This window comes from Talpa occidentalis, unplaced genomic scaffold, assembly GCF_014898055.3.
Source record: "Talpa occidentalis isolate TD23 unplaced genomic scaffold, MPIMG_talOcc4v2.1 talOcc4.11, whole genome shotgun sequence".
Lineage (NCBI taxonomy): Eukaryota > Metazoa > Chordata > Mammalia > Eulipotyphla > Talpidae > Talpa > Talpa occidentalis.
This window is the reverse complement of record NW_023601104.1, coordinates 62,103,746-62,125,792: the sequence shown is the minus strand read 5'-3', so window position 1 is coordinate 62,125,792 and position 22,047 is coordinate 62,103,746. Positions and strand designations below refer to the sequence as shown.

Genomic DNA, 22,047 nt, shown 5'->3' with positions numbered 1-22,047 from the left:
TGAACCTTGGTACCTTGGTATGTGAAGTCAACAAAATTCAATAATGAGTCACTGCATAGCCCAGTCAAGTTACTTCCATTTGACCTACCTTTTCATTGGATTTTCTGGTTCTGTGATGTGCATCCCCCCTGCACAGTGCCAAAAGAGAACATTCCTTCTTATAGTAATCATCATTTAATGCTTTGAGAGAGACTTAAAGTCTGAATTTTAAAGGGTGTGGAGGAAGGAAATCAAAATTACACCTTACCCTAAACTAACAAGGTTAATCCTTCATGAAAATGGAACCACAGCTCAACCTTGAAGGTTAGAGTTAAAAACAAACAAACAAAGCACCCAAACAAACAAGAAACAGAAACCACCTTACCTCTACTCAGCACTACTTTTTTTACATGGCTCTAACTGAGCTGGAAAGGCACCTAGTCCTCAGACAGACCAATAAACTTAAATTATGTCAGATGAAGTCAGCCATCTGTCATGGCAGGACACTGTCCAATATCAATGCTACATCATTGCCATCTTACTCCCTTAATTATACATCCCAAAAGGCATATATTGACAACAATGGCTTTGGTATCATCTTGGATCAGGAAGCAAGTGTTCAAAACATTCTCATCCATAGCGGTGTGCTTATTTTCCTCCATGGCCTTCACAATTGGAAAAGTGAATTAAAAGCATGTAATGTTCAGCCTAGTCATGGGCTTATGTAGGGAAATATGGATGAATAATTTTCAGATATAAGATTTAGAAGTGTAAGTTCTCCCCTGGTGGCGCAGTAGTTGAGCACCGGGTTGCAAGACTGCCCGCGGCCTCTGCAGCGCAGGTTCGATCCCCGGCCACCGGCGAGAGTCCCACAAAAAAAAAAATAAATAAATAAATAAGAAGTGTAAGTTATCTACTGGTTTTCCAATTTTGATACAGGTCTCAATAATCAGGAGATAAAACTTGAAATTCCTCCAAAGTCTTTCAAAACATCTTCCAATTTTTAGAATCTGGAAATTATTGGCTCTAGAAGTGTAATTTATTTAAAAAAAAAAAAAGAAAGAAAGAAAAAAGAAAACAAACCAAAAAACACTGCCGTAAGTGTTACACATACTGGTAAAAGACTGAATGGTTTTTCCCTCACATTGGAAACAAGGCAAAAATGTCTTCTTTCACTGTTCACATTCAAATATGAACATTTTACTTGACTTTTGGATTTACTATAAAGGGTACATACAGTAATCAACATAGCATAATACTGGCTTGAAGACAGACCTATTGGTCAATATGAGAGTTCAGAAAAAAAGTCACATTTGAATTTTTGATAAAGATGCCAAGGTAATTCAATGAGGGAATGAATGTTTAACAAATGGTGCTGAAACAATTAGATATCCATATGGAAAACCTAAACTCAAATCCCTATACAAAAATTAACTTGAAATGAATTACAGATCCAAATGTAAAAGTTAAACATAAAATTTATAGAAAATCCCAGAAGTTCTTTGTGATACTGCATTTCTTAGAGCACAAAAATTTTAATATTTTGAAAAAGACAAAATGGAGTTTGTTAAGGCAATTCTCAGATTTGGAAAAATATTTCAAATCATATAACTGATTAAAAATTTATATCCAGAATATATAAACAACTCTTAAAAGCGATAGGTGATAATGCTCTTAAAAATATGGCCAAAAGATGTAAGCAACTGTAAACACTCACTTTACCAAAAATATATACACTTCACCAAAATGGCAAACAAGCATTTGAAATGATGTTCAAAGATTTATACATAAATGCTCATAGTAACTTCATTCATAATAGCTCCCAACTGGAAACAACCCAAATACCCATTAATAACAGGCAAATGAATAAACAAATTGTAACACCTGAATACTACCCAAAATAAAAAAGACCTAGTGATATACACAACAAGATCAATGAATCTGAAAAATACTAAACTAAGCCAAAGAAGCCAGAGAGAAAAGCAAGGAAGAAATGACAACATACCATAGTTTACATAAAAAGTTATAAAAGTCAACACTAAAGATGAGTAGTTGTCAGGAATGGGAGGAAGGGGTCAGAAAGAAGGGGTGGTAAAGAGGTTAAGGGAGAAACAGAATTTACTGAAAAGGGGCTGTAGAAAACTTTTAGGCATAACAAAAATGTTTTATATTTTGATTATGGCCGGTTACATGATTATATACATTTGACAAAAAAATCATCAAAATAGCTACTTAATATTTGTAAACTTCATTTTTATTGCATGTAATTTATAGCATAAAGCTGATTTTAAAAAATTTTAATGGTCTGTGTGTTCATTAAAGTGTCTTACATATTAAGTAATACTATAGCACCTCAAATCCTTTGCTGCATGACATGGAGTATAAACATGAGATAACAATACAAAAGTAGCTGAAGGGGTTAAATCCATAGCTTCAGGGACTTCAAACCATACCTCTGAATTAAAGTGTAGGAAGCCTAGCTGATTTGGAAATAAACTATAATTTTAAAGGATGCTAAGTAAAAACAAAGATTGGCCTTTCATGTTTAGCAAAGCTATCAGCTATCAAGATTTCCAGAGAGATAAAAGAAAATTTCTTGTTAAACAAAAATTGCATAGCAGAGTTTTAAATAGGTAATATTTCACTTGTCACAATTTGTAATTGTCCATTTCTTTGTCTGTTTCCCCTCATCAACCAGGCTTTAATTTTTAGAGCATAGGCCTTGTTCAACCCAGTCCCTGTTGAATTTCTAGCAAAATGTTTGGGACATAAATGATAGCTAAATGAAAGAAAAAATTACAGATGTTCTCATGGTAAATTTGGTTTCACTTGTAAAGTCTAAATTAAGCAAAACTTCCTACAGAAAGGCCTATGGTAGATTGGCTTCCTTAAAACGCCAGCACTGTTTTTTATTGCAATTTTAAAGATTACAAAATTCTAAAATCAGGCCATTGTATTTAATGCCTCACCTTTAAATATACAATGTGCAATCATTTCAAAACACCATTATTTTAATTTTCTTTTACTAAACAATCCACAAATTAATAGGGATTTTTTTCAAGGTAACAGCTGCTATGAACAAAGACTTCACAGTGTGAAATTTGAAGCATAACTTGCTTTCTTCAGATAAAATCCAATGATCTCAAATTTTGCACCAGATTAAATGCATTATCACAGGAAGTAGAATTGAATACCCTATCTAGTTTAGACTGACACAAAAATTCTCTACGGCAAAATCAATATAAACTGATTAAGAAACAAGTCAATTTAGTATCTGACAAAAACTAAAACTAACTGTAATAGGTTCGCCCCTCCATAAAAAAATTAAAATGTTGCACCATATTTTGCAAACACTCTAGAAGTTTTTTATCAACTGGATGGCTATGGTTATGGTGACAAGTTAAAAAAAGACAACACTGGCCTCAAAGTAAGAAAAAAAGTGTCATGATTCAGTTTTGCCACCAGCCATATCAGGTAAACCTATGAAATCATACAAGTCATTATTACCTCCTCATCTATAAAACAGAAAACTATTACTTTGAGGACCAAATAAAATAACCAAAATAAAAGTCACTTTTAAAACCACAATATATCATATAAATTATGATGCTGGAAAATCTAGTTGAAATATTTACCTTCCTTTATTTTTCAAGAAAGAGGTAATATATAGGAATCATGGTTCTTAGACAAATATAAAAATACACACAGACACACACACTCAAATATGAGTAAAACAAACTGGTAAGTAGAATCTCTATACATGTTTTTGAATCATTTCTTTTCTACTAGCATTTGCATCCCAATATAGAAGAGACCACATGTGGGGACTTCCCCCCCCATAATTATAGAGAGCACACAGGTAGTCAGATGAAGTAGGAGCAGAAAACAGAGGAGGTTTGAGGAACAGGAGTCAGGGAAGCTAAAATTCATGACTCAAAGGAAGTCAAGGAGACAACAGAGAAGATGAGTGATACAGCACTGTGAAAGTTTTCCTTAGAAATAATGCTAACCTTTTGGTCATTTTCCTCCCAATCTGACAGAAAGATAAAATTGACATAAAACTTTTTTATAAGAAAATAGGATTGTATTGCCATCTCATTCCTCAGCTCCAGAAATAGACATACCAACTCAAATGGTCAGAAGTCCACGTCATGTTCAGACCACCTCCTCACGGACAATTTGATGATCATCACAAGAGCGGGCATCACTACTTGTCAAGCCAAGAAGAAAAAACTGCGGGGGGGGGGGGGGAGGAGGGGGAGGGCGTGGTTCCAGCAGACTAAGCTTGTGCATTGATCAAACCCAGGAAAGTACAAGGGAAAAAGGCACACTGTACTTCACTGCACTCCCAGAAAATTCATGGCATGAAGAAATAAGAAACACTGTTCTGCAGCCTGGGAAGAAGTCCCAAGCTAAGGCATTTCAAAAAGAGACATTGCATTCTACTGGTAATTCTTAAAACTCATTCTTTATAGTCTTTTGAAAGCTTAAGGAACAAAATTTGTATTTTTCATAGGTTTTTGAAAATTTAAGCAACAAATGCTAACATTAAATCTACATAGATACCACCATTAGAGGAAGAGTAATTTTTTTTATGTCAGACTTGGAACAAAGGCATATGGGTTTTCAAAAACACATTTACTTTTTTATAGTAGGTCAAGCACCTCCCTGACCAGCTAAAGTGCAAATCTAATAGATGGCTCTCTCACCTTATATAAAGCAGAAATAAAAAAGCTGCAATACTACTGGGCTCAAGTCAAGAGCCAGCAGCTTCCTAGGTGCTGTCAAATTCAGGAGAGGAAGAAATATAACAACTCATCCTGAAAAAACTCCCTACCTGAGAAAACGTGACTAACCTCACTCATGCAGACAATAACATCATACTAGGAAAAGATAGGCAAACAAGAGTCATCGCTACAAGTCTGGTCAAAATTTCATAACCTTTCCAATCCCTTTGGCAATTCAGAATATATTTCAAAGTCTCAATCAGAATATACTGATTACAAATTTCCTGATAACTTAAAGGTTACAAAAAGAAGTCTAATTCAAGAATATGTAAATCAATTTTTAAAATAAACTTTGTCATAAATTAGATAACTTCACTAGCTTTCCTGGTAGTACAAGTGAAATTCATGAAAATTCCTCCTTGCACTTCTTTAGGCATGAGTAAAAAGCAAATTTACTAAATTACAAATGCTCAATTCAACATCTTTTGCAAATTTTAAAAGAATGCAGGTTCAGTAAAAAGATTTTATTTAAGATATTTTTAATTTATTTAAAATTCTATATGGGCCTCCCCGGTGGCGCAGCGGTTGAGCGCTGGGTTACGAAGCTGTGCTCAGCCTCTGCAGCGCCGGTTCGATCCCCGGCTGCTCCCCGGCCACCTGAGAAGGGTCCCACATGGCGCGCAGACCTCTCCTGCCGCCCGCTGCTCCCCTCAGCAGTGTACTTCAGTCCTTCTGTCTGCTCTGCTCCCCGCTCTGGCTCTGGTGAATTCTCTCACCCTCCCGCGCTTCTGACTGTACCCAGTGCATGTATAAACAAAACAAACAAAAAAATAAAATAAATAAATAAAGCATGCCTCTAAAAAATAAATAAATAAAATTCTATATGACACTAGACATTTCTCTGATTTCTGGACTGTTCTCTGATGTGATTTCCTTAAGAAAACATTGAAAATATTGGGTTTATTTAAACTAAAGCATCCTTAAATGTGTTAATTTTCTGAATCTCCTGCTATAATTATGAGTAACATGAGTTCCTCCACAGAAATTTCAGAAATGGCACCACTGCAGCTGATCTTTGTTCCAATGTGACACTAAACTATGCAAAAAATTAACTTTATCACTATATTTAGATAGGTTTAGTTAAGTATAGAATTCTATTTTCTTTGGGAAAAACACTTCAAGCATTTCTGATTGTTATTAAAAAAATAAGCAACCACACAAAATTCCACTCTATTTTTTAGCTCCCATGTGTCATTAACTTTACTGCTGAGTAATATATACACTACATATTACTGTAGTCCCAAGATCAGACAAATTGTTAGTTTTTTGGTCATGGGTTTTAGAAGTATAAAACTACTCCTTAGTGCAACTACCTTTGAAATAACTACAATTTCATCAAAGTTGTGTTGCAAGTGAGCTGATCTTTTGTACTTTACTTACTTATACAGAGATCAACTCAGGTACTAAACATAAGACAATAAGCTAGAATTACAAACTGTAATTATCACTAATGTAATGACTGTGGCCAGTGGCAAATTCATTGGAAAAACTTTTTTATGTTACTGAAATTGCCTCTTAATTTGTTTCTAAGGTTAAATTTTTATGCAGGGGCCTCCCTCGTGGCGCAAGGGGTTAAGACGCAACCTATGAAGCTATCTGCAGCCTCTGCAGCATGAGTTTGATCCCTGGCGAGTTTGATCCCTGGCCGGCCAGGGAGCTACCCACATGGCGCAGCAAACCTCTCCTGACTCGCCTGCTGCTCCCCTCAGCAGTGTATTTCAGTAGATCTGCCTGTTCTGTTCCCCACTCTGTCTCTGGTGAATCCTCACACCACCCCCCGCCACACTTCTGGCCTGTACCCCCAGTTCTTGTGTGCATAAATAAATAAATCATACTTTTTTTATTCAGAATATTTTATAAGCTACTGTGGAATTATAATAAAGTTAAAGAGTTTAGAATCCAGTTGTTACACTCCCCACCTGGGCTCCTACCCACCATGCAGCAGTTCACTTTCATTAGGGCTCAGTGTACCTCCTACTGCTTAGTAGTATTCACTAAAACTGAACAAATGTGTATTCTAGTATTTAATATATGCCTCTCTAGCTAAAAGGTAAAAGCTTCAGAGGGCAGATGCTGTCATAAACATCAAGTTCATGGTATATCTCCAGGATCTTATGCATAGTTTGTCAAATAATTAAAAAAAAACAAAAAACAAAAAATGATGACTAGACCAAGTAGCATGTGCTAGATTTTAGCAAAGCCATTCAGGCAATAAACAGGCAGCTCAGTCCAGTGGAAGAAACAGCATGACCTAGACCAAGTGTGTATGTGTTAAGACTCAAAAGGGGCAAGGAAGTGAATCTTGCATGATGAAAAATGCCCAGATTCACTTGGGCAGTGGGGGTAAGAGAATCACTGCTGCAGACTACAGGGAATGGCAGAGCACACAACCCAGAGTTACACTGCTCCAACAGATCATTGCCAGACCTCTTGTTTTTTTCAAGAATAGGTGTATGATTCAATGATTTAAATGTAAAATTTCTTTAGTTTTAAATATCGGCAAATAAATGTTTTCAACACTGGGTTAAAAATGAAAACATGTCTGCAGCCAATCTTGCTGGTGGGCCACAGGCTTGCACCTCTGGTTTGGTATGTTGAATTACATACTAGGAGACCTGGACTAAATCCTGTAGTCACTGCCTTAAAAGACTTAAGATTTATTTTAAAATTTGCTTAGTTTTATATCTCTGCACACTCCAGTATTTACCATGTAAGACATTCAGCACTGCCAAGTAATTTCACATTGGCCTTGTGTGAGTATTTCTCTGTTACAAGCCAATTACCTTTATTTAACTAACTGTAGAGTGACTTATAAGTTTCAGCTGAAAAAACATTCAAAATGATACTAATAAAACAGTGTTGACAGAGCAGTACCTAAGAGAATGCTGGCAGTATGTGCATATACCACAACCCACTAGAAACACACATATAATCACTATAGCTCCATCTAAGGCAATGATCAGTGCAAATTTCTGATCCCATGCAACATTTAAAGAGATTTCAAGTCTCAGTAGTTTGCAGGTTTTTATTTGGGTTCACCAGCAATATCAGGCAGGTGCGTGGCTCAGGCTGGGAGCGGCAGGCCTCCCAGCCCCCAGCAATCCTCCACCTATAAGGGCTCTCTAGCGCGTTCCATGCTCTCGGCTTCGGGCTTCGGCTGCTGCTGCTTGCTGGTGCTCTGCTGCTGCGTTCCCCCGTGACGCCCCCTTAAAAGCACAGTCTTAAAACAGCAATAAATAACCTATGCCCCAAACCCTATTCCATGCCCCCATCAGGCATGCATTCAGGACAAGGATCCATCATCTATCCTGATGCGGATTTCCTAAGAAAAGCCTGATATTTTCTTTACCCTACAGTCCCCCCCCTCAGGGTTTCTGCCATACAGTCTAAACATTATACACCAATTTTCTAAGCAAACAAAACAATGAGCCATGGCCCAACAGCAAATACATCAAATAACAAAATACACATAACAAAATACAACAGAACAACAATAAGTCCAGCAGGGCACCAACCAAGTGCAAAAGACCAATTATTGGTACCAGCAAAAATGAGCCCACCAAATCTGCTTCCGAAGCACTGCTCATTACGCTGAGTAAATCAACACACGCATCTGCTAATATCAGACCAGAGCCGTCAGCTTTTTGGCCTTCTCTGTAGTCTGCTACAAGGCACACAACATCCACCCCCGGATGCACTAGCTCTGGGATGGCATTTATTCGTTGGGTATCGCCAACCTCAGGTTTCTGTCTGCAGTCCCTAAAACACTCGGCTTCATGCACCCATGGACTCACAGACCCCTGCTCTTCAGCCAACCACTGCACAAGCACATGGGTTGGATCCAACTTTGATTTGGCTTGGCTCTACCCCAAGCAATTCCCCATCCGTCCCCTAAGACGGCTCCTCAGCTCCTCACCCTCACTGAAATGAGCAGGCACACCCATAGTGATTTACAAGACTCACAGGCTTCAGCATACCAGGCTGCTTAACAGCCGCTTTAGGCTTTCTCAACTTAGCATCAGTACCAGCTTTTGCCACCTTATTGCTTTTCTCCTCACCTGCCACTGGGCATACACAGCTCTTTTGCCAATCTAGGCCCACTGGCCACCCCCAGTTCTCAAAAAATAAAAGATAACCTGTAAGGTCCTCCGCCTTTGGCGATTTCAGTCCAAAATCATCATGCATCAGTTATAATCCATTGGCCTCTCTGCTTCAGCAATGGCCTGTGCCTTCAGGGTAAATGGCTGGTCCTTTCCGGTGTCTGGCTGTCCTATCCGTTCGTTGGCTGTCCATCCGGTGCGTTGGCTGGTCCTATCGGTGTCGTTGCTGTCCTTTCCGGTGTCTTGAGTCTTTCGGGTCCTCCTTTCACGCCAGTCTCATCCTGTAGCTCTGGACGAATCCATCTTCTATACCGCCCAGTCCTTTCCAGCGTCGTCACAGCAAAGTGTTCTCCTTAGTCCCTCCAGTTCTTCGGAGGCTCCAATACCCGTCTGCAGATCTTGCCGACATACTCCAATTTAGGGGCAGACTGGACATGCAGTTTCTGATCCCATGGCAATCGTGAAAGGAGGAGTCAGAGTCCTCAAGTTTTGCAGGTTTTATTTGGGGTCACCAGGATGCAGCTTGGGTGCTGGCTGGGCTGGAGGCTGATGCCTCCAGCCCCCAGCAAGTCCCACTCATCTGGGCTCTCTAGCTTTCGTTCTTGCTGCTTTCTCGGCTTCGGCTGCGGCTGCTGCTTTGCTGCTGGTGCTGGTGCTGCTGCACGCCCCCGTGACGCGCCCTTAAAAGCACAGTCTTAGCTCAAGCTGAATCCCATACCTTGCCCACAACCCATTCCAGGTGACCCACATCAGGCATGCATCAGGACAAGGATCCACAGTATCCTGATAACCAAAAGCCTGATAACACTTTACCCTATACACTCCACTTCTCAAAAAAAAAAACATGTGCCGTAATCCACTGCAAATGAAAACTCCCTGCCCTTTCCAACATTTTCCCACAACTGGCAACTTTCTAAAGAGTATCACTATATTTTATTACTAAACAACACTCAAACACATGTAACAAAGTTTTAATTCTACCAATCATTATAAGCTTTTAACTATCCAAAAACAATATTTAAGTATTAAAGGCCTATGTGTTAGCATTCTAATAAGCTTAGAGAAAGAAACGATAATTAGTATCAGAGACCTGTTGATTCTTTTTGATGATAGCATAACAGAAAGTTAGTATTATAATAGAAAGGTAACTCCCAGAAGAGAAAATTCTTGGCACATAATTATTATATAAAAGAACAGAACTATGAAAAATGCTTAATCACATGCTTTGAAATAATATTCACAATGAAAGTCATCAACAAAGTATAAACGTGATGTTTCTATTACTTAATTTGCTTGGGCTCCTAAGAACCCCTAACCTGAGCCATCCACTCTGTGGATGATGGCATTCAGGCCAGTGGGGCACTATGATGTATGGACTGATCAACTCAAAACTATCACCAAAGCTGAAAAAGAAGCCATTTCAAAGTCTCTCTGGGACTCTGCTATGTCCCTTTCATATAAAAGAATCAATGAGGTGAATTAAAGAATAAGTCATTACTAGAAAAAACACACAAAAAATCTAAACACAAAATGATAGTGCTTCTAAGATATAGTTCTTATCCAAAAGGATTCACTGAAGAATAAAGAAACTGCATTAGAAATGTTACTCTTTTTCCGAATAAACAGACCACAATCTACACACTTGAGCTTTCCCAATAACTGGAAGGAAATTCAAAGACTCCTCATCCCTGCCAGAGCCTGTTGAAGATCCCCATGGCCTACAGGATTTCCAAGTCCCAACCCACATTCTAATAAATTAAAATATATTCACACCCAATAATGTATAATTACAATATAAGAAACTAAACGGAAAATAAGTAATCTCTCATAAGCTTTTCATTCTCTCTTAAGATCACTCCAATCAGATTTTTATCTCCACCCTTCGACTGACACAGCTCTTTGCCAAGGTCACCTATAACCTCCAGGTTGCTAAATCCAACAAGCAACTCTCAGTTCTCATCCTACTTCACTTCTCAGCAACACCTGACACCACTCACTGATCACTCCACCCAGAGACACTTTGACTCCAGGGATAATCAGTTTCTCTCCCATCCTTCTGATTGCTTCTTCTATACAAGTTCCTCCTTATTAACTCAGCCTCTAAAGGCTGAAGCATCTTAGACTCAGTACTAGTCTCTCATCACAGTAAGAAAAATAACTCATAGTTCATTGTTCCCATGGTGTTAAAAGAATAAAATCTTCTGTTAATAGCACTTATTTAATTAGACCCACTACATTAGAAATATAATATGCATAATTCCTTGATTTAAGATATTTTATTAAAAAAATTCCTTCTCTTCTCCAAAAACTATACTGACATGAGCCAAAGCTTTGCCCACAGCCTGCTTTCTCTTTCTACATGCATTTCACAAGATTTCAGGTCTTAAGCCTGAACCTCCTCCCTAACCCCAGAACCAACAACCTACTCAAATCTCCATTTGGAAGTCAGACATAACATGTTCAAATAGCTCTAGTTATCGTCCCCAAACCAACTCTACAACAGATTCTCAGTTAATGGCAACTTCATAATTATGCAAAAAGCTTTGGTATTATACTTATCTGATCTCTTTCTCATTCTCATTAAGCAGCTGACCAGGAAGTTCTACTGATTTGACCTACAAAAAAAATCTTGATCATTTCTCACCATCTTCTCCACTGCTATAGGCACCTTTCAACTGATTTATTGTCAACTGTTGCTAACTTATATTCCTGCCTCCATTTCTGACCACCCTGCTCTTCAGTTTTCAACACAGCAGCCAGTGATTCTATGAAATCACTATTACTATGCAAGTCAAATCACCTTTGTCCTCATTAAAACCCTCCAACTGTTCCCCATTTCACTCTGATTCAAAGCCAAACATCTTAAAATGGTCCACCAGGCAATCCCGAATTTGCTCCCCAAACCTCTGGGACCTCATTTACTACTTTGTAACCCTGTTCCAGAAACACACCAAGCACACTTCTGCTGGAAGCCTTTGCCAGTCCCTGGGCTGGACTACTCCTCCCCAGTCATCTCCTCCTTCAGGTCATCTGAGCAAGGCTCATCTCACACTACTTCAAATTGCTAAGTCCAGCTTCCCTCTTCCAGCACCTTTCATATCCTTACCTCATTTTTTCTTTTTCCAATTACATTATAACCTAACATTTGATCAAATTTACTTCGTGTTTACTGCTTGTCTCCTGGTAAGATACAAAATCAATAAAGGCAGGACTTTTTCCTTTATTTTATTGACTGACATCTGTGGGGCTAGAACAGTGTGAAGCTCACAGTAGGGACACATTATGTTGAATGAATTACCTTTATTAAACATTCAATAATTTCACAGTTTTCTTTTAATATTTGAGACTTTTACAGATCCTAAACATTTTACTTTTTTTGCTGCTAGAAAAGCCTCTTTGTACTTGAACAGAAAAATCCAGATTGACCTCATGTCCCAACTCAAATCCTGCAGCCCCAGAGAAGCTAGAAGCATCTCGCCTTTGATCATTGCTTCTGCTCCCTAAAACTGCTCCATTTAGCACTTATTTGGAAAAATTTAAAGCCTTTCTGCACACATGTAATAAGGATTCCCCACTTGACAAGAAACTTGTTGATAGGACTTGCACAAAAAGTATTCAGCATAGTCCTAAATCCTTCATAGAGACATAAAACCTGTTTCTTACTGAACTTGATGAATATTTTTTAATCAGATACCACACAATGCATAACTGAGTGCTGAGTTCTCCAAGGTAGGTCCCCCTTTTAATGACCACATCAGAAAGATACATCATGATAATTCTGGAGAACACTGTGACTATTTTGACTGGGCTTGGCTGTTTTGATGTAAATGTGTCTTTCTAATGTGCTTAAATTTGTTTTCCTTAAACACTCCTTTGAAACTTTCAGACTATTAATTTCCTTCAAGTTAATAGTTCGAAATCTTAAACTTTAGGCCGCATAACAGAAAAGCATAAAGGGGCATGACCCACACTAAATAAACTGTGTCATTGGGAGGGATGGGGCTAAGAGGAATAAACAATTGCTGATACAAATAACCATGGCTTTCTTTTAAAAGAACTGACATGAAATCTATAAGAACAAAAGACAGGGGCTATTGGTACTCTTAACATTTAAAAGTACTTTGCACATTAATTATCAAAAAGAATTTTTTTAATCTGAAGATTTACTTTTTTGGCATCTGGAAAAATACAATCATCTAGCTAAGGCAGAGGAGGATGAACTGAGACGGCTGGAAATAAGAGAATTAGGAAAAGTAACTCAATCAATTATAAATCAACAGGACAAGTCAACTGTTCTTAGTGCAGCAATTAGATCACCACATATATGTATGTATATATTATGCATAAATATAAATAAATGTGTATTTATTTACAGTAAGAAAAATTCACAATTCAAATTGAAGCGAACTCACAATAACTCTCTAGAATAACCCTATTAATTAACTGATTAGCTTAAAAATTTCACATTTGATTATTCATGACAAATTTTAAATGATACTTTTCTATAGAAATGAAAAGATAAGATGAAATTGTACATTTCTATAGACTGATTACCTCTATATTAAACAAACTTAAATTTCCAAGGTTGTTGAGTTTTAGAGTTTTAAAAGGAAGATCAGGGTATAATCTGGATAAAGCTAGCTGAATAATCTGGATAAAGCTAGAAAAACTTTAAGGACTTTATTACTTAACATAATAATACTTAAGTATTATTAACTTATTACTTAACACTTGGGCCTTATTTTTTTCCCCAAAAGGTTCTGCGATGACTGTAAAGTCAGTAGAACTTAACAATCAGTGTATTTGTGTGTGCACATACAGTAATTTGAAGCAAATACTGACATTTCTTTAATATATTTGTGTTTATGGTCAGTGATTTCACTGGTGCTCCCATGTGGATAGTAAATGTTGGTATTTCATATAAGTTATGGATTCATGAACTTTTAAAGAAGTTCACAACTTGAAAATTAAGGCTCTTTTTTAAATTAGTGGAATACTAGAGTCTTTTTGAATGCAAATATAGCGAATTCCCTATTATCCATCTATAGCTAAGACATACTACTTTTTGTTGCCTGCCTAGTCCCACCAAACAACAAAATACCACAAAATCTCAACGACTGCTTGTAAAGCTTAGGTACATCCAAAATAAATTATAATTCCTTCCATAGATCATTTCTTTTTGTCTTAAATAATAAATAGCTAATAGCTCCTATTTTCTATGTGTCAGACCATGCCAGTTGCTTTATTTGTACTATTTCACTTACTAATCAAAACAACCCTGTGGGGGAAATGCAAATCAAAACTACCATGAGATACCATCTCACACCAGTGAGAATGGCACATATTAAAAAAACTAGCAACAACAAATGTTGGCGAGGGTGTGGAGAAAAAGGAACTCTTCTGCACTGCTGGTGGGAGTGCAAACTGGTCCAACCACTATGGAGAGCTGTGTGGAGATTTCTGGATCTACTAAACATAGAGCTTCCATATGATCCAGCAATTCCACTCCTAGGTATTTACCCAAAGGACACAGAAACATCAATTCCAAAGAACACCTGCACCCCTATGTTTATAGCAGCACTATTTACAATAGCTAAGCTTTGGAAACAGCCCAAATGCCCAAAAATAGATGACTGGATCAAGAAGATGTGGTACATATACACCATGGAATATTACTCAGCATTCAAAAAAGATAAACACATGCAATTTGCAGCAACATGGATGGTGTTGGAAGGGATCATGCTCAGCGAAATAAGCCAAAAAGAAAAAGAAAAATACCGGATGGTCTCACTCATAGCAGGAATCTAGAAAACTTAAATAAGGGACCAGGAAAATGAATAACTATAAGAAAGTGAAAATCAAAATCAACAAAAAACTATGAACCAGAGACACTTTTTGGGGGGTGGGGGGCGGGAGGGGAGGGAGCGGGGTCAGAATGGGGCGTTTGCAATTGTATGGGGGAATATAAAAATAAAATTTATTATTTAAAAAAAAAAAACAACCCTGTGGAATAGTTATTATTATTCCTAATTTACATGGGTTAAAAGGAGGTTCAGAGTCATAAGTAGCTTCCCCAAGGTTACACACTAGAGAACAGTGGAGCCTGGATTTGGACCCCTGAGGACTGATCTCAAAGATTTCCTTTTTACTCTTATCTTTCACCAACTCTTCTCTGCTATCTTCACAACATAGTACTCTTTTCTCTAGCATTTTCAGTGTACAACTTGTCAGCATTGTGGCCTTAGAGTGAGCACATTTTTTATTTTGAGATTACACATGCTAAGATTCTGCTTTCGTAAGCAGTATCTCATATGAGTAGGATATATTTACTACTCATTTGTAAGCCTTCTGTTACTTTACCTTTTTTTAACCTTCCTAATGAGTCTAAGTTGAAATTCTGAACCTTTTCTTGAGCCATGAAAATGTCCTTGTTCTCTTTAGGGAAACATGAAAGGAAATATGAATAGTTTTCCTTTGCAAGCACTTTGTTTTATCTATTAGATTTCTCATAAAACTACATTTTACAATAAGTGCTTCCTGGGGACTACCACAGACTTTGGCATCAGAATTTCGTTGTTGTTTTAGTTAGAGAGCAGATGTTTACGGGGATATTTAAGAAAAAACCTGGAAGGTAGGGGTAGAAGGAGAGGGAACATGTGTAAAAAAAAGAAGGGGAGGCATAATGACAAGAAAAGGCAAAAAAAAACTTTCAACATTTTCTTAGCAACAAACTATTCTAAAATGCTTAAAAAGCAGTCCTTTAAAATTAGGATTTAACCTAAATCATTTATGAATCAATGAAACACCACCAGGAGGGACCTCAAGATATCACCTACTTGGTACTTACAGTCCCAATTACTGGAAGGTTCTAGAAGGGAAAGAGGAAAAAGAGGTGCCCCCCCAAAAGTGTGTCTCCACCAGACCCCCAATGACACACACACAGAAGTAGAGCAGCATTGAGGAAGTCAAATTCTGCCTCACTGGGCTACAATTCCATTTTCTCTGGGTAGGTCAGAGTCTAGTTGAACAGAGCCACAGGACACCTTTGTGTGAATCAGAAAAGAGCTTCCCTTCCTCCAGGCCAGTGAGTTCACTGTGTGCAGCAGAGTAGCAGGAAGGTTTGTGCCCTCAGATGGCACTAGTCTAGACTAGAATGAGAGTCAGAAGCAGCATCTACTCGTGCTGCTGCCATCACCTGTGAAACAGCTAATGAGTCAATCTCACAAGGCTTCAGTCCCTTTGACTGCAAAAATAAATAAATAAGTAAATAAATAAAATGATGGGGGTTTTTGTCACCAAAGGTTCCCTTCCTCTTCCCAACTCATAACTAAACTATGGCAATATCCAGCTGGTATATTCTAAACTGTGTCCCTGCAATACTAGGCTTCTGTGGCCTGAGTGTTTTGTGGTAATGCATTTTTTCCTCTCACATTTCTAAAATACTTTGGCTCTTTTAATCTTAAGGTAACACTCTCAACTCCAAAGTGCTCATTTTCTCTTGAACCATAAGTTTCAAGAGAGGTCACACTGTATCACCCCAACTACCCAAATATCCATCAACAAAATGAATAAACTGTGTGTATTCATTCCCAGAAATAAAAGAAGTACTGCCACTTGCATCAATTTGGACATGACATTACATTGAGTTGAAGAAGACACAAGACACGAGAAAGAATATATTATCGCACTAAATGCAATCCACGCACAGGAGAAAACTAACTCCTGGCAATAAAGTCAGAATAGCAGAATTCTCACTATAAGAGGAAGTTTCTGGGGGTGGCAAAGTTCTGTTACTTGAGTTAGATGCTGATTGCTGGATATAATCACTTTGTACTATACCCTTCTGATCTATGCATTTTTTTAGTCTCATGTAATTATTCAATAACAAGTTCAAAGAAACCAAGACACAGGGAACCTCAAACCCCCACCCCCAATTTTTTTTTTTTTTTACAGAAACTGGACAGCATAAGTGCTGCTACCTTTGGGGAGAAAATAAACTACATTTCATTTAATGTGAACCAGAAAAAACTGCCTGAGAAGTTAAACAAGAAACTTCATTACGTCCTAAAATCCTCATCTAGAATTCATCTGACTTTTATAAGGTTTTCTTTCACATGAAACTGTGGCTCAGGTTTAGTTTAAAATACTGATTTCTTTGTCCTCATATGCATATAAAACATTACTGCTCAATGTTCTAAAATATATATGTACAAAGGCAAACATCTAAAAATACTGTAGGATAATCCAGATTGGAATTCTAAGGTTCTAAATATAAACTTTTGGTCAGAATTATTCCAGTTATCACATTAATTAAGTGATCTGGCTAATGACTCTATCTCTACCCAGTTTGTTACATAAATTAAGTTCTGCTAGGTAAGCCCACTCAAGTGAGGAACATTCAAGAAGATGCTGTGTGACAAAGAACTACAAGGAAGCTCCAGGAAACACTTCCCCCTTCGGACTTGTATTTAGTTCATCTATGAATTTGTTTCAACAACACATTTTTCTCCTGCTGAAGTAATTCAACCAGCAGTCAGATGAGTGATTTCTTTTCCTTTCCTAGTGCTCCATAGTCCCTCTTTGATCAATATGGAATACTATGTGATTGCTCCATTTGATCATATAAGAAGTGATAGTACACATACTTGCATCAGAAGTAATTTAATTATACCACCAAGTCATACAAGATAACAAAATACACATTGCTTGTTGTTACTCAAAACTTTATAACTTCAGCTATTTCTGACATAGATGTTCCAGAGTCCCTCTGGTCTCACAGTATGGAAAGCAGGCATTAGTAGTTCCCCCCAAAGCTGATGGACTAATTAAATATTTGGAGAATCATTAGGGCTTAAAGGGAAAAAATGTTTCCCATCTCTGAAATGGGAAATGGTTTGGAGGTGGGGGTAGGGGCCAAGAGAGGGTCAAGTAATAAGCTTGCAGTCCTTGAACATTGTTTAATACCAAACTAGTACAGCAGGCATGGTTTCCAGGATAAACATCACTGAGCATTATTTCATATTGTATACAGATCTTATAGGGTATCTTAATTCTAATCCTTTTTTCACAGCTATAAAAATTTTATTTTCATTTCCACTTTTAAATAGAAAGTTCTCCCAGCTACAGTCTTGTTTTACATACTCATCCTTTGAAGTTTAGCTTTTCCTTGCAATTCAATGCCTTGGTATTCTACTTCCTCCTTTCTTTCACATTGTCCCTTTAACTTGTTTCTAATTATTTTTATAGGACCCCAAAGGCTCTTCCTCAGGATAATGTGGAATTCAAAAGTCCTTCAACTACTCCCTATATCAAAGTTTAACTGCAGAGGCCAATAGTACCATTTTTCCTGTTTGGGGTTTAGGAAAGATACATTTAACTAAAATTTCACTACTTCATAAAATTCCTTCACCAAACTTTCCATCCCACCTACTTCTCCCCCCTACCCCTTCCACTATTTTTATTGTTTTATTAAAGAATCAAAGCTGAAAAGCATGTAATTATATAATCACATAGACTTCCTAAAAATATATAAAATGTGTAACACACCTCCTTTGTATCTCTGGTATTTGGAGAACAGGTTAAAAGAATATTGGAGTTTTCTTAAAAGTCATGTTTGGAGTTTCTTGGGGGAGGGAGGGAAGAGAGGAGCAAATCATCGCACAAGGACCAATTACTATATCAAAAATTGTTACCACAGGATACTATTGAGTATTATAAATACACTTAAACTTTTTCAAAAGTTAGAATTCTATGAAATTTCTATGCTTTGATCATTCAAACACAGAATATTGAATACATCCTGTTTTCCCATTCATGAAAGATAGAAGCATTAAACCAGGGTATTTATGAGATGTGTATTAAGAAGTATTAGGAAGAACCCATCTCTGCATAAATGCAGAAAATGTTCTATTCTTTGAAAGACTTTCAATAATATTAAAGTGACTTTAGAGAAAGTCAAACCCACGAAATTTAGTTCTGAACTCAGAAAACCACCTAAGGGATAATTTGTGAATGCCATCTGGGATCCAGGCAGCCTCATCAACAAAAGGGAAAACTTGTTGAGATCATCCAAATCTAAAATTCACATACATTTTTACATCTGGACTGAATTAATCTTTTCTTGGTACTGGCTTTTTCATGTAATAAAATAATTGTTTGCAGGTTTTACTTTTTTTTTTAACCCACAGTCTTAGAAATCAAAATGTGCACATCCAACTTAAAAACTACAAAGGATTCCTTTATCAAAAAAGTTGGAAGACAGGACTCATTTACACTAAACTCTAACCTGACAGCTCAGTCAAAAACAATTCTGTTTGAAACTTTCATTTCAAGCATCTGCCACAAAAAGAATACACAGTCTATTATGTCATAAGTTCTGAAAGCCAAAAGCTTTATAAGCTTAGTTAAAACTAGAAACAAAACCAGAAACCAGAAAAGCCCTACAATACCCCATACCCCAACTCAGCTAGCCCAACTGAATGAGTTTAAAAGAACTTGTAGCTAAAAATTATTACCTGGTCTGGACTGTTTGCCTGTAGAGCTAGGAGCATCTTAAATCTGCAAGTTCAAATTATTCCCTTGAAGCTAGTAGCTTACCCTTGTTGCCCACAAAAAAGAAAGGGGTTGAAGGAGAAAAAGAAGTCTGTCCCTTATTATTTTTTGAGCACTATAAGAACAGGTCCATCAGTGTCAGATCTCATGCATTCTTACAAGCAATTCAATGGGGGGGAACTTAGTTCATATTACAGTCACCAGGCTTTCTGGAGAAGATATCCTGCAGATAACTTGATAGTAGATATCCCCTGGGGGACTCTTCTCATCTAATAATTCTTAGGGTCCATCTTATTATGAAATATAAGCCCAATACGTTTACAAACACAGAAAGAGTATTCAAATGTCAGTCGTCTCATATAGTGGAGTATGTTCATTTTTAACATAATACGTTTATTTCTCAAAACCACACCCAAGTAAAATGATTGAGTGCTATAAGTTTTATGCCACAAAGGATAACAGCAAACGCATCTGTTTTCATGCCTTTCTCCTCTTGTTTTCTCCCCTCCCCCACTCTCTTATCCTGAAGGCTGTTTGTAAGTCTTGGCGGTTGTTAAAATTACATTCTTCAATAGGTTTATAAAGCTGGAGAGTCTGAAAAACATCTTATCGTTCTTTAACATTGCTCAGCCCAAATTTATGTGCTGAACTAAGAAGAAAAATGCTAAAGTCAAAAGCCTTTTTAATGACAGATGTATGACGGAAAAATTTCCCCACAAAGTTTTGATCCTGTGAAATATCAACTCCCTGAAATCACAGAAAGGAAATGACTTACATTCTTGGAAAATGAAGCCACTAGCAGCTTTCTTTCTCCAACAGCATTTTCTAATCCCTAAACTACACCCTGTGGCAACGGGGGAGTATTTCTTGCAAAAACTAAATTTAAATAGATGCTTATAAAACCAATAAACAAACATCCCCGGGCTCCAGAGAAAAGAAAGAATCATACATGGAAAATTCAGCAAGAGATACTTTTTTTTTGCACATTTCAAAAAGCTGGAGAGCACAGGCACGGAACAAAAAAAAAAAAAAAAAAAAGCAACCCGAGAACGCTTGCTGAAGTTTTCCTTCCCTGCTGTGGGCAAAGCACGGTTCCTAAGGGAAATACAGGCAACCAGATTTTTGCTAAAAAACAAAAGCGAAAAGGTGCAGAGGAGCAAATGAGCTACGATTTCTTTGGTCACTAGCTACACAACTGCACGGACTGAAAATCTGCCAGCGTTCATTGCAACTTTAAAAATGCTTGTTTTGACAGCTTTCCATTTATTCATGCTTTTAAGAAAACGCTCCCACCGTGAGGTTGCTCCGTCCCGGACGTGAGGTGCTGCTTTCCTTCCTGGGGACCGAAGCGGATCGTCCATACCTGACAGTCCCTGGCCCTCCTCGAGGAGGGGCCGGTGGTCTCCCGTGCCCGGTACCGGGCCTACGCGCCGCAAGCTCTTCCGCGAACCCAAATTCTGCAGGCCGCGCCCCCCACTAGCATCCCACCGAGGCCCCCTTCTGGCGCAGTCCGGCCCCCACTCAATCTCCGGCTCCCGGGCTTAGGCACTTTGGGGGGCCGCGGGGCGGGCGCTGCGCTCAGGTCCGCGGCCAGGCTGGCCCCGCGTGCACAACAGGCGGCACCGCACCCGGCCGCGGGGCTCACGACGGGTCCCGCGCCCCGTCACAGCCACCGAGCGCGACGACCAGGCGCCCCCAAAACGGGGCGCCTCGGGACCACCGAGGCGCGGGGCGAGGGCTCGAGCAGCAGCCCCAGCGCCCGCCGGCCTCGCGCCTCCCGCCTCCCGCAGACGCGGCCCCGGAGCCCCGCGCCTCCCGGGCTCCGCCGCCCCGGGCCCCGTCCTCCCGCCCCGGCGTGGGCGAGCTCCGACTCGCGGGAAGGAGACCTCCCCGTCCTTTGCCCGACGCCCGGGCCCGAGGGACCCGGAGGAAGACGGGGAAAGCCGCAAAGAAGGGGACACTGGCTCGGCCCGGGCGCGCGACTTCCAGAAACCTCCCGAGCCCCGCGCGCGGCGCCGCAGCCCGGCCGGCAGGGGGCACAGTGGGCAGCCGGGGCGCGGAGGCCGGGCAGGGGCGGGCGGAGAGGCTCCCCAGAAGCAGGCTTTCCGGTCGTACCTCCGAGAAAGTCCCGAGCACCCGGCGTCCGGCTCTCGTCAGCTCCCGGCCCCTTCCTGCCGGCGCCGCGCCTGCCCCGCTCCTCTCAGCTCCTCGGCCGGGGCAGCCGGACGAGCGCCCCGCGTCCGCTCCGCCCCCCGCCCACGCCTCCCGCCCCGCCCCCTGAGGCTCCGCCCCGAGTGGGCGGGGGAGGCGGCCGAGTCGCGGGAGCGGAACGCCCAGCCCGCGGCCGCACGTGGAGCGCCGGTCGGCCCCGCCCCCGGACCCAACCAAGTGCCCCGCGGGGGGCGGCCACGCGAGGGGCGCGGAACACGGCGCAGGAAGCCGGCCCCCTCCGGGGTCCCGGGCGGGAGGCGGCCCGCAGAGGGACAGTGTGGTTTGTGCCACCGTGAGCCGGGCCTTTCCCCGCGCGGTGGAGGTGGAGGCGAGCTCCCCTTCTGTCAGCTCCCCCTCCCTGCTGGACCAATGGTCCGCGCCGGCGCCGGGCCTCCGCTCCCCGGGGACGCTCCCTCTCC

General features: G+C 39.8%; 1 protein-coding gene across 10 annotated transcripts in view; it reads right to left on the bottom strand.

The window, feature by feature from the left end:
- Nucleotides 1-22,047, bottom strand: part of FRMD6 (FERM domain containing 6) — a 136,465-nt gene that overhangs the window by 77,572 nt on the left and 36,846 nt on the right. For 7 of the 10 annotated variants that reach the window (XR_008549987.1, XR_008549986.1, XM_054690356.1 and 4 more), the window contains exon 1: nucleotides 21,533-21,632. The exons of 2 other annotated variants lie outside the window; for them this stretch is intronic. The gene's annotated coding sequence lies outside the window, so the exon portion shown is untranslated. Of the gene's footprint in view, nucleotides 1-20,710; nucleotides 20,889-21,532; nucleotides 21,633-22,047 lie in introns of those variants that run through there. One more of the 10 variants, XM_054690362.1, reaches the window with a different exon arrangement.